We start from the raw sequence: 12572 nt of genomic DNA, 5'->3' as shown, positions 1-12572 counted from the left end.
TGGAACAATGTGTACAGAGTACTGAGGGGAGAATGACTACGGAACTCAAATTCTGTGTCAAATCAAACTTAGTCAAGAGTGAGGGCAAAATTAAGTTATTGAAGGAACGCATGGATTCTCTCGTGCACTTTTTTTTTTTTTAGATTTTTAACTTGATATAGCCTGACAAAATGAGAATGGAATCCGAGGAAGAGAAAGCTATGGATCCAAGAAACGGTGAAACTAACCTATGAATACAATGAAAAGAAATCATAGGATGACAGCTGGGCAGCAAGCCTAGAAAGCAACACATTTAAATTAGAAAAGAAAGTCTGAAGAATATGCTCAGGGAGAATATTCTTTCCATTCAACAATTAATATATTACAAAGCTGGAAGATCTTATTATCATGAAAAAGGTATCTATTTCTTCTCTCAGTAGAAAAAAGAAAGGCAATTAGATAGTCTACAGGGGAAAACCATATATTTCAAGCAAATTAAATAGGGTATGATTTTGAGTAGCTGTTACGGTTTAAGACAAGAAAATCCATTTGACCTTGACACTGTTTGGGTCAGCACTGATTTAGCAATATACAATTACATTTGCTAATCATATACCTTGCATCAAAATAAATAATATTTATTTAATCATAATATTATAAAATATTAAAATACAATATTTGCTCTAAGGTGTTAGAAAGAGTATGAAATACTTACCGTAAAGAACAGAATGTTGGGCTTCCCTGGTGGTGCAGTGGTTGAGAATCTGCCTGCTAATGCAGGGGACACGGGTTCGAGCCCTGGTCTGGGAGGATCCCACATGCCGCGGAGCCACTAGGCCCCTGACCACAACTACTGAGCCTGTGCGTGTGGAGCCTGTGCTCCGCAACAAGAGAGGCCACGATAGTGAGAGGCCCGCGCACCGCGATGAAGAGTGACCCCCGCTTGCCACAACTAGAGAAAGCCCTCCCACAGAAACGAAGACCCAACACAGCAAAAATTAATTAATTAATTAATAAACTCCTACCCCCAACATCTAAAAAAAAAAACAGAATGTAAATGTTAGCAATCTTGACAACATCAAAGTAAGGACAGAGCCATCAGAGGCTAAGAAGTAAAGCAAAGGGATGAGAGAAAAAGAATAGTTTAGGGATGGTAATTTCTCTCATCTTACATAATGCTGAATTAGAAGTTTTCTTTTTTAATTGATGAAAGATAAGTAGAAGTTTTATATATTTTTGATTGATATAAATGAAAAATAGAACATGGGTATATATATTCTTTTATTATTCATATATATGGTATAGTATTGAATATATATTTAGGAGGAGAGGGTGAAGGGAGAAAAGGTGAGAAATAGTACGTATAAGCCAAATTCCTCTTCCTTCATAAATGGGAGTAAATAGATATTGTCTAAACTTATAAATTAATAAAGAGAACTGTAAGTATATTCTTTAGAATTATGGTGATAATCGCAAGAACCAAAACCAGAAAAAAAAAAGAAGCTTACCTCTTGGGAATATGCTGGGTGTATGGGAAGTCTCAGTTGGAAAGTATTTCTTTTTATTTTGTTTTATACCATTCTATACATGAGTATGTTTTATTAAAAACAAAAGCATAAGTTAAGCAGCTCCCACTTTCACTACCCTCAGGATAAAATCCATACTTCCAAGGTTCTTGACAGTCTAATTCCAAATGACCTTTTCAAGCTTGTCTCCCAGAATTCATGTATCTGATCATCTCAGTTTTTCCTGAATGTCCCCTGCTCTCTCACACCTTCATGCATGTCTTTTGTACACAATTATCTTTCTGTCTTAAGGTGGAAGCTAGAGATCTTCTTTGCCGGGGAAATTTCTATTCATCGTTTAAGAATGAGATCAGCAAGGGGACTTCCCTAGTGGTCCAGTGGCTAAGACTCCATGCTCCTAATGCAGGGGGCCTGGGTTCGATCCCCGGTCAGGGAACTAGATCCCACATGCTGCAACTAAATATCCCGCACGTGGCAATAAAGATCCCTGTTGTGCCACAACTAAGACCCTGCGCAGCTAAATAAATAATTTTTTTAAAAATAGAGTTTTAATTTCAAAAAAAAAAGTAAAAGAATAAGATCAGCAAGAAATCATTTAAAAAGGAGAAATTAGACTATGTAAAAATTTAGGACACTATAAACAAACTTTAAAGATAAATACAAATTGGGAAATGAAATATTCGCAGCAGTTGGAGAGCAGTAAAGAAAGTAGTTAGAGCATGGACTCCAGCGCCAAAATGCCTACTAACTGGCTCTACCACCTAACAGCAGCAAGGTGTTGGGCAAGCTATTTAACTTTCATATGCCTCAGTTTCTGCATCTGTAAAATAGCAATAGTAGTAGTACTGACTCTACAGGATGTTTTTGAGGAAGAAATTAGTACATGTAAAGTACTTAGAACCTGGCTTATACTAGGTGGCATATAAGTTTTAGATATTATTGTATTGTTGAGGATTTTAAAGAGCACTTAAAATCAATAAGAAAACAATATGTTGGCATCCACTAGAAAAGGGGTTGTAGATATGAAGAGTCAATTCACAAAAGAAGAAATACTAATGGGCAATAATTGCTCAAGTTTACCATTGATAAAAAGCAATGGAATTTAAAACAAATGAGACTTCTTTCAAGTATCAGTTTGGCAGAGAGTTAAGTGTTTGATAGTGCTTAGTTCTGACAGGGGTATGGGGAAAATGGACACGCTCCCAAATGTGAGGACAAGGGAGGGGAGTGGCTGGGATAAATTGATAAAATGTTTCAGGAGACCAATGTGGCAATCTTAATCAAAATTAAAGATACCTACAGTTGAACTTCTAACAACATTGGTTCAGACTGCATGGGTCCACTTATACTCGGATGTTTTTCAATGAATACATACAATAATACTAAACTATCTGCCCTTGGTTGAACCCTTGGATGTGAAACCACTGATACGCAGAAACTGTGGATATGGAGGGCCAGCTATAAGTTATACATGGATTTTTGACTGTGAAAAGAGTTGGTGTCCCTCACCCCCATCTTGTTCAAGGGTCAACTGTAATATATTTTTGACCCAGTCATTCTAATTTTATGAATTTCTCCTAAATAAATAATTAAGTTTGCAAGACTATCTTTTTTGTTTGTTTGTTTAGAAAAGTAAACAATTAGAAAAAACCTAAATGTCCATCAACAGGAGTCCATTAAATAAATTAGGATTCACCCATACAATAGAATACTATGCATTTATCAAAAATGGATAAAGTTGAGCCATATTTATTGACATACAAAGATATCCATGATGTGTTAGGACTTTTTCTTTTAAATCTAGCATTTGGAGGGCTTATTCTCCAATAGGCAATTAATTTGCAATGTTTTGTTTAACTCTCATCACAACTCTGTAAGGTATATCATGTTATTAGATCAGTATTATAAATAAGGAAACAAAAGTTCAGAGCTGGGCTTCCCTGGTGGCGCAGTGGTTGAGAGTCCGCCTGCTGATGCAGGGGACGTGGGTTCGTGCCCCGGTCCGGGAAGATCCCACATGCCGCGGAGCGACTGGGCCCGTGAGCCATGGCCGCTGAGCCTGCACGTCTGGAGCCTGTGCTCCGCAACGGGAGAGGCCACAACAGTGAGAGGCCTGCGTACCGGAAAAAAAAAAAAAAAAGTTCAGAGCCATTTGGTGACTTACCAAGGTCACAACTCAAACCCAGGCCCACTGATTCTGAAGCCCACGTTCTTGATGTGAATGCGTAATGCATATAGGTTATAGGCCAGTTCATACACTATGAGCCCATTTATTATGTTTTATATAATAAATATATGTTGTGATTTTATGTGTCAACTTGACTGGGCCACAGTGTGCCCAGATATTTGGCCAAACATTATTTTGGATGTGTCTGTGAAAGTATTTCTGGATCAAATTAACATTTAAATTAGTAGACTGAGTAAAGCAGATTGCCCTCCCTAATGTGAGTGGATCTCATCCAGTCAGTTGAAGACCTGAACAGAACAAAAAGACTGAGTAAGAGGAAGTTCATTTTGCCTGCAGCCTTGAGCTGGGACATTGGTCTTTTCTTGCCTTTGGACTCAAACTGAAATGCCAGCTCTCCTGCTGGTCTCCAGCCTGCCAGCTTTTGGACTGGAACTTACACTGTCAGCTCTCCTGGCTCTCAGGCCTTTGGACTTGGACTGGAACTATACCATCAGCTCTCCTGGGTCTCCAGCTTGCCAACTGCAGATCTTAGGACCTATAATCACATGAGCCAATGCCTTATTCCCCCCCCTCTCTCTCTCATATATATATTATATAGATAGATGATATAGATATAGATATATAGATATACATGCACATTATTGGTTCTGTTTCTCTGGAGAACCCTGACTAATACATATGTAATAACACATTTTTAAGACACAGGAGTGTTGGATGGATATATACCAAACTGTTAACAGTTGTTTCTTCTGGGGGCCAGAAGCATGGGATAGACTTTCACTTATTTATTTATTTATTTATTTTATTTATTTATTTTTATTATTTTTTTTTTGCGGTACGCGGGCCTCTCGCTGTTGTGGCCTCTCCCGTTGCGGAGCACAGGCTCCGGACGCGCAGGCTCAGCGGCCACGGCTCACGGGCCCAGCCGCTCCGCGGCATGTGGGATCTTCCCGGACCGGGGCACGAACCCACGTCCCCTGCATCGGCAGGTGGACTCTCAACCACTGTGCCACCAGGGAAGCCCCTAGACTTTCACTTTATATTTTATCATTCTGTGGTCTTTAAATTTTTCACAACTAGCAAGAATAGCATTTAAAATTAAAAGTATATAATTATATTCTGAAAGTAAAGTTAAAAATGGCTCCTCCTCCTCTCTGTGATGTCTCCCAACCCTGTTTCCCTTCAATCAGGGGGAAGAACATGCCTGACATTTTACATTTACATATATTATAAAATTTAGAGTATCTCTTCATCATTGAATGGGCCTTAGGCTGAGTCCTACTTTAGGAATCCTGTTTCATTCATCTTCCTGGTCCCCTTTCACTGAGGAGAATAAAATGGGAAGTTCCTCAAAGGGATTTGGTTTGCTCTGGACAGGGCAACCTAACCTGAGGGATGAGGTATATATCAACTCACCTTCGCCTGTGCTCTCCTTTTCTTTGTTTTCCTTGAAAGGGTTTTACTGCTCTCTGTTAGGGGCCATTCCCTTTTGATTTAACCTCCTTTTATGTCTGAGGCTTAGTTATATAATCATAGCGAAGTTCTTTAGTTTCTCCAAATTTCCTATGTAGGGCTTTTCTTTTGGTGCTGGTCATTGGGTAGTCACTTAATGTTCTGAGCTGTATCACTACAGAATGGGAGAATCTAGATCCAGGGGATAATTTTAAAGAAAAATTTGGACAATGATATCAAGGATCCAGAGCCCAAAGGAAACCCCTGTGTATAAGCACCTCCAAATTGGGGGCAAGGGTTGGATTTATAAGCTTCTCCTTTTTCTCCTTACTGCCATGGGAAGATCCAGAAAAAACCCCAATCTTGTATTCTGATCTCCCTCACGCTGACCATATATGACTCTCATTTTCCCCAGTGTATATTAAATAAGAGTATATGCTTGTGTGGTTGTACAGAATATAAAAGTAGTAACTCTAAAACTTTGTTTTATAGTTAAAATGGCCAAGAGCTGAACTAAACCTACCTGATCTATGTTCCCAGATTATCCAAAGCAATAAGCTAGAGTGGGCGACTGGATAAGAACTCTATCCAGAGTACTACACTATTTTTCCTGCACTTGCACAAACCTGAGAGCAAGTACCTCCTTAAAACTTGCACCCTAGACATTTTGCTTATCTCACCCTTAGTCCTAACCCTGGGTCCTGCCATCTCTAGCTTCCCTGGGTCACAGCAATGGGAGAGGATCCCAGCAGTGATAAATCTTTCCCACTCCCAGCGCCAAGCCCACAGTGGTTCCTCATTAATAAAAATATATTTAATTAATGAGAAGTCTTCAATAAAGTCCTCCAATAAATGAAAGAAAACAGAAGAGGTAAGACCTAAGCCAGAAGCAGCACAAGTGGAAAGGACCTGGAGTTTTCATTGAGAATAAGTTTAATTTCCATAAATAGGGTACCTACTAAAGTTATTCATGTGATTTTAGGCTGCCATTTTAGATGCTTATTATCTATCATAAAGAAAGCAGTAATCCCACCTTTTTCTGCCCTGGTTAAGAAACTACCTGGAGTGAATTCAGCAGCAAGATATTTCTAATTATATTCTATGAGAAAAGGTTAAAAAGCTGATAATGTTTCGTCTGAAAAAGAAATGACTCAGGGACTCCATGATAATTGTTTTCAAATATTCGAATGGCTGCCATCTGTAAAGGAAGCAGGCTTGTTCTGTACGGTTGCAAGGGTTAGCGCCAAAACCAGTGGGTGGCAGCTGCAGAGAAACAGATCTTGGCTTGTTATAAACCCTGGTGCCCAGATTATTATTGTTACAAATAATCACTCTTGGTTTAGTATGTAAAATAATTGAATTTTTTTTTACCACAGTAAACCAGATTGTAATCATACCCTGCATACAAGCTCTACTGGAACAGAATAATGCTAACGGGCCAGTCAACAAAAACATTAGATGGATGGCAGATTTGGGAAGCTTCCATGTCTCCTTCCTTCCATCTCTTTCCCCTCTTACTCACTTGGCTTTTTTTTTAATTCATCTTATATGAAGTTTTCCCAGGTGGGCTTTCTTCCCGGGGAATTCCCTGGCCGTCCAGTGGTTGGGACTCAGCGCTTTCACTGCCGTGGCCTGGCTTCAGTCCCTGGTCAGGGAACTAAGATCCTGTAAGCTGCGTGGCACAGCCAAACAAAAACCAAAAAACCTCTTCTTGGAACCCATCCCATATTCTCTTCATCCCTCCCTCTCCAAAAGTCCAGCTCCCCAGTAGCCTTCATTTTATCCCAGCTACCTGCTCTCAAAATCATAAGGACCATATGCTGATTTTGTCACATGGACCAGACCTTAGATTTTGCATGCTCCCACCCCTTGTCCATCTCTATCAATCTCATCTCCTTCCCCTTCATTTATATTTTTGATTTAATACCCACATATTCACCTCTAATCTCCCTAAGGTCAAGAAGCTAAAATGGAGAACAACTGATGCCCATATAGATACTCCCCATTTCTGAGATTCTGTGATTTTAAGACAAGGTTGGGGTATAAATGAACATGTTGTACTTGAAGGACGGTGATATTTGCAAGATACAGGAGTTGTATTAGGGAATAGTAAGAGTCATATTAGAAAGTTGCGAATGCCAGAGGGAGAATGAGAACTCTCCGAAAACTGTGTAGGTTTCTTGTAATAAGAAAACGATATGTTCAAACTGAGGTTCTAGTCATTAAATTACAAGGTGGAGTGTAGATTGGTAGAAGAAGGTTTAGAATAGAGGCAGGAACTAATTAGAAGAGGCTCTGGTAGTCCAAGAATAAGATCATGAAAGTATGGACAATGGCAGCAGCTGTGGGAATAAAAACAAAGACTTGAACTGGAGAGGCATGTTAGAATTTTGACGAACAATGTACCAGACATTATTGTTTTATCTGTCCAGAAAAATATATCCATTCTTTTCGAGGAGCTGCTCATCTCCCACTCCAGCCGTATGATTCAGAGTGGACTGAGATGCCGCCAAGAGATCGCTCCCCATAGAACTCCTACTGCAGGGAGCACAACTGACTAAGGGACCCAGCTGCTGCACTTTGAAACACATCTCCAAATTTGCATGGAGGCCACGCCTCCTGCAGGCTGCTCCTGCCAATCACTGAGTATGACAGGAATACCAAGGCAGATCCGTTCCTGAGAGACAAGGGTCTCCTATTTCAGCCAACTTCCCTTGGCTCAAGAACTGCCCAGTAGCTTTGCTGAACCTTCCATAGTCTGCACAGCAATCTAGGCCAACTACTTTCTCTCCTTCACTCAGGGTCAGACTGCATCATAGTCTGATGTCTTCCCAGCCCTGACCAGCTCCCTCCCTTTCACACAGACATTTCCTCGAATAAAGTCCTTATATTTTAATTCCATTCTGACATCTGCTTCTTAGAGGACACAGACTACTGCAACTGCCAATCCCAAATATAGTACAACATCCACTAGCCACAGTGATTGGTCCAAGGAATAAGCATGTGACTCAAGCTGGACAAATAAGAATGCCTCCCTGAGACTGGCTGAATTTAAAATGGAGACCAGACTCAGTTTTTCTTTATGCACTTTGAGCTGTAGGCTGTGACATCATCTTTTACCGGTGTCCCAGCCTTGTGAAAAATACTCAGAAAGTATAGCCATCATCCAGATAGAAAGAGCACATTCTAGTGGCACCAGTTTGCTGGTCCCAATTCCAGAGGTTCCTAGACCTGTTCTAGTGCCCGCACTTCTTTCTTCGGTTCTGTGAACAACCCCTGGATCCTTCCAGAAAATTCCCTTTTTTCCTTAAGCTAGGTGGAGTTTCAATCCCATTAGCTCTCATCCAATTCAAACTCCATCATTTTCAACCAAAAAAATATATATATATAAATATATATATATTTTTTTTAAAGATATAGGATTAAGTACGGAAAAAAGCAAAATTAGTCCTAATTTATTAATGTTATAAGCATAAGAGACCAAATTAATGGTATTATTCATAGAAATATGAGGACTAGAAACATTTTATGGGAGATGATCGAGTCACAGGAGGATACCCAAATAAAAATGTATTGTAGGGTATTGAGGTTACTAAAAGATTGGAACCTTAGTGAGGGGTCTCAGGCATGAGAGGTAGGTAAAGCATAGACTTACTACTTGCAACTAGGAGGTAAAATCAGTTTACCAAGATAGTACATTGGGCTTTTACAATGTAATGAGATGATCGCTTCCCCTATTTTTTATTTTGTATATATTTTACATAATCTATATGAAATTGTTACTAACAACATATTCTTCATTAATGTAATTTGGCAATTAGTTCAAATTAACTATCTTTTATTTGTTTTAACAAAGGTTAAACAAGGTTAAGGCCAAAATAATAAACAACACAAACAATAGCATTTACCATAAATATTTCTGGCTGTAATTGCTTTAAATAACAATTTCATATATCTAAAAGAATGTGAGCGAGGATCAAGAAGAAAATATCCTACTGATGTGTCTTTACAACTTTAAAAAAATAACTAAGAAAAGGAGAGATTTGAATGCTAACTCATTCTAAAGCTAAGTCAAAAATGGATTAAGTTTTTAAAATTTTTCCGTCGTGAATCCTATTTCTGAGTCACACGATAGCATATTTTGCACTTTCCTTAAAAATTTTAAGTCCAAAGTCATTGTTATAACAGTGATACATTTGAGGACACAGAGGATTTAAAAATATATGACTTCTCTTTAAGAGATAAGAAACCTCTTTCACAGAAAATTGATTAGGCCAGTAGGTGATGAGGTGGCTGTGATAATTATGATATTGTGCCATGCCCTCAGTGATCTGAATTCTCAATTTGAAGTTTCCACAAAGAACATTTGGCAGCAACCTCAAAACTTTTGCCAAGAAAAGTTGACTCTGTTGGCCATCCAAACCAGCGAGTTAAGCAAAATGTCCCCCAACAAGGTATTAAATACCCAAGTTTCTTTAAAATACCTGCCTTAATGAATTCATGTATTTTCTTGACTCCTGAAATAAAATCAGATTTTTCGTTTTTGTGTAGCATAGCATAAAGAAGGCCTTCTCTATGTTTGTTTCTTAAACCGTGGTTCTTTTTTTTTTTAAAAACATCTTTATTGGAGTATAATTGCTTTACAATGCTGTGTTAGTTTCTGCTTTATAACAAAATGAATCAGTTATACATATACATATGTTCCCATATCTCTTCCCTCTTGCATCTCCCTCCCTCCCACCCTCCCTATCCCACCCCTCCAGGCGGTCACAAAGCACCGAGCTGATCTCCCTGTGCTATGCGGCTGCTTCTCACTATCTACCTTACGTTTGGTAGCGTATATATGTCCATGCCTCTCTCTCGCTTTGTCACAGCTTACCCTTCCCCCTCCGCATATCTTGAAGTAGGTCTGTGGCTTTATTCCTGTCTTATCCCTAGGTTCTTCATGACATTTTTTTTTCTTAAATTCCATATATATGTGTTAGCATACGGTATTTGTCTTTCTCTTTCTGACTTACTTCACTCTGTATGACAGACTCTAGGTCTATTCACCTCATTACAAATAGCTCAATTTCGTTTCTTTTTATGGCTGAGTAATATTCCATTGTATATATGTGCCACATCTTCTTTATCCATTCATCCGATGATGGACACTTAGGTTGTTTCCATCTCCGGGCTATTGTAAATAGAGCTGCAATGAACATTTTGGTACATGACTCTTTTTGAATTATGGTTTTCTCAGAGTATATGCCCAGTAGTGGGATTCCTGGGTCATATGGTAGTTCTATTTGTAGTTTTTTAAGGAACCTCCATACTGTTCTCCATAGTGGCTGTACCAATTCACATTCCCACCAGCAGTGCAAGAGTCTTCCCTTTTCTCAAACCCTGGTTCTTAATACTGTAACAGTATCACCTGAGACTTGTTAGAAACACAGACTCCCAGGCTCCATCTCACATCAAATGCATCAGAACCTTTGGAGGTACAGCCTGAGGATCCATATTTTTTAAAGCAAGTGATTCTCATGAAGAGCAAATCTTTACTCCATAAGGATTGATTTCAAATACAGAATATTTTCCCCTCTCTAGATGATTTTAAGTTCAGGAATATAACATATACTGAAGTTTTTCAACTTTAAAAAGTATTGAAGAATGCTTTATGTCTCAGGAAGAAAGACTAGAGAAACAAATCTTTTGGGATATCTTCCTATTCCATGACACATCTCCCCTTCTCTGAGAACAGTCTTCCCAGCTACCAGTGGTGAGACCCTGGGAGTCATGCTTGTGTAGTATACCTTAATCTTTGGTCGTGATTGATTGGGCCAGGGGTAATACCTAACCCAGATGCACCAATCAATCCCAGTCAACCTCTTTCTCTCATTTGAACTGAGAAAGTAAAAGAACATAATAATTGGGAGCTATCGCCTAAAGGCTTAGAATGAAGTTCACTAACTCTTGACACCAAGGTCCCCAGAGCTGCCCTGTTCCCAGCCTTAATTTAAGTCTGACATAAAAGAAGATATTTCAACTGTGAAACAAGAACAGGACAAAATGGAACATTTAGAGTACATGAAAAAGATTTTTGCTATTAAAAATAATATAAATTAAATTTCAATATAAGGGTTGAAGGATACACTTGAAGACATCTCCAGAAAGTTGAGTAAATTGACAAAGATATAAAAAATAGGGAAAACAACATAAATGGACACAGAAGTTCCAATATTCAAATAAATGGAGTTTCAGAAAAATAGAAGAGAAAAAATCATCAAAGAAAAAAATCTAGGAAATTTCCCATATCTGAAGGACATGATTTTACAGATTGAAAGGGCACTCTGAGTGCCCAGGAAAATTAATGAAAAGAGACCCACATGAAAACACATCTCATGAATGTGTGGAACGTTGAGGACAGCAAGAAGATCAGAAAACAGATGTATCACAAGGATAAATGTAGAACAATCTGATGCATAATAGTTGCTCAATAAATTGAATCAGGTTGGCTTTAGACTTTTAAGCAACACCACTATAAACTAAAGGGAATTAAAGCAATGCCTTTGGAATGCTGCAGAAAAATATTTCCTAAGCCTCTATATTCAACCAAGTTATAAATAAAGTGGAAAAGTAGAATAAAGACATTTTCAGACCTCTATGATCTCAAAAAAATCTTACCTCCTATGCACCTTTTCTCAAATAATTATTTGAGAAAGTTCTCCAACATAGTAGTGAAAGAAACCAAAGAAGAGGAAGATACAGATTATAGGAAACAGGAGCTCTAACATGTGAGAGAAACTCTTGGGATCCCAGGGGGACATTTGGACAATCATAGAAGGCAATGAGTTCTAGTGGGCCAAGTCAGAAGACAGTAAGAGAGAGACTTCTTCATGAAGATGAATTTGATAGAACACTTGAGGTGCCTGAAGATCTTGAAAGGGTATTTAGACACTTGGGCTTCAATTAGTGATGGGTACATAGAAAACAAAGAATTTTTTTTTAAAGCAAAAACAAGACAGTTATCAACTTCAGTTTGCAGGAAGGGAAATGTAGTCATCGTTTACTATATTGCTTAGCTCTGAATAGCAATCATTTCATCATCACAATGTAAACACTGATATTGATCTAGCCAAAGTATAATACAACATCCTTGCAGTATAAAAACTTTGGAAAGTGTGCATATGTGTGGTAAGAGTAGGGAAGGGAATGAGAGCTAAACCCTTATCTTCTCTAGTGGGATAAATAATAACCAAAGTGGAAAAATTGAGTAGTAAAAATACAATATGTTATTTAGAGATATGTAGATATACAAAAATAATCAGGTAAACAAGGGGAAATGGTTGCCTATTAGGAGGAAGAAAATGGTGGGAGAGAACCAGGAGAATGCTGGTTTTTATTACAAACCTTGTAGGAATATTTTGATTTTTAAATTATGTGCACAT

The sequence above is a fragment of the Orcinus orca genome, chromosome 1 (genome assembly GCF_937001465.1).
Source record: "Orcinus orca chromosome 1, mOrcOrc1.1, whole genome shotgun sequence".
NCBI lineage: Eukaryota > Metazoa > Chordata > Mammalia > Artiodactyla > Delphinidae > Orcinus > Orcinus orca.
The sequence above is the reverse complement of the archived record's forward strand: the minus strand, read 5'-3'. Positions refer to the sequence as shown.